The sequence below is a fragment of the Gavialis gangeticus genome, unplaced genomic scaffold, assembly GCF_001723915.1.
Source record: "Gavialis gangeticus isolate Ggan-Ray unplaced genomic scaffold, GavGan_comp1, whole genome shotgun sequence".
In the NCBI taxonomy this organism is placed as follows: domain Eukaryota; kingdom Metazoa; phylum Chordata; order Crocodylia; family Gavialidae; genus Gavialis; species Gavialis gangeticus.
The window spans coordinates 37,279,725-37,280,575 of record NW_017729004.1 but is presented as its reverse complement, the minus strand read 5'-3'; positions in this window follow the sequence as shown (position 1 = coordinate 37,280,575).

The window sequence follows — 851 nt, the reverse complement described above, 5'->3', positions numbered from 1 at the left end:
ACTTTGTGCCGCAGTGCACACCCCGCCCATGCACTTTGCAGTGAGACACATTGTCTTGCTGCTCCATGTGCTGCACGGGGAGCTGGCTGTGATCCTCCCCCTTATCCATATGCCTGCTCCCCCTTCTCCTGCTCCCCCTTTTCCATATGCTGCCGAGCCCCTGCGCTGAGCCAACCTGCACCTCAGCCAGCTGCCCCCCCCCGTTGCTCCCCTCAGGCTGGACCGCAGCTAGCTGGGGTGCAGTGTGCCTCAGTGCAGGGACCCCGCAGCACTCCCTGTGATGAGGCATGCAGAGACAGGGGAGCAGCCAACCTAGGGCTGCCTGGTCCTCTGCCTCGAGGCACCCTGCACCCCAGCCAGTGGCTGAATGGGGCACAGTGTCTCTCAGGACAGGGGCTCCGCAGTGCATGGGGAAGCATTTGTCCCAGTGCATGCCACTTTGGCATGCTCTGCACTGCCTTTTTCTTCAGGGTGTTTTTTGCTACTGGGAAATCACTTGAATGGCTAGACAATGACAAAGTTCAGGACTGGCTAGGCTCCATGGCTAAAACTGAAGAAACAAAGTGATCTGGTGGCTCTTAGGTTGCCTGCCTACCACTGGGACTTTCCAGAGGATTTCTGGGTACACTGTGGCACCTGCCTATCTACTTCCTCACACAGGCTAGAGACTTGACTTCATAATGCCACGGGAAGGAGAGCTGACATGTCAGCAACCACAAAGCAGGGACCTACAAGACATCCTGCTTTCATCACTGCTAAACCTAAAGAATATCACATATGTACCTCTGAAGAGTCTTAGGGCAGACCACACTATAGGTTTCATAGATTTCATAGACATTAGGGCTGGAAGG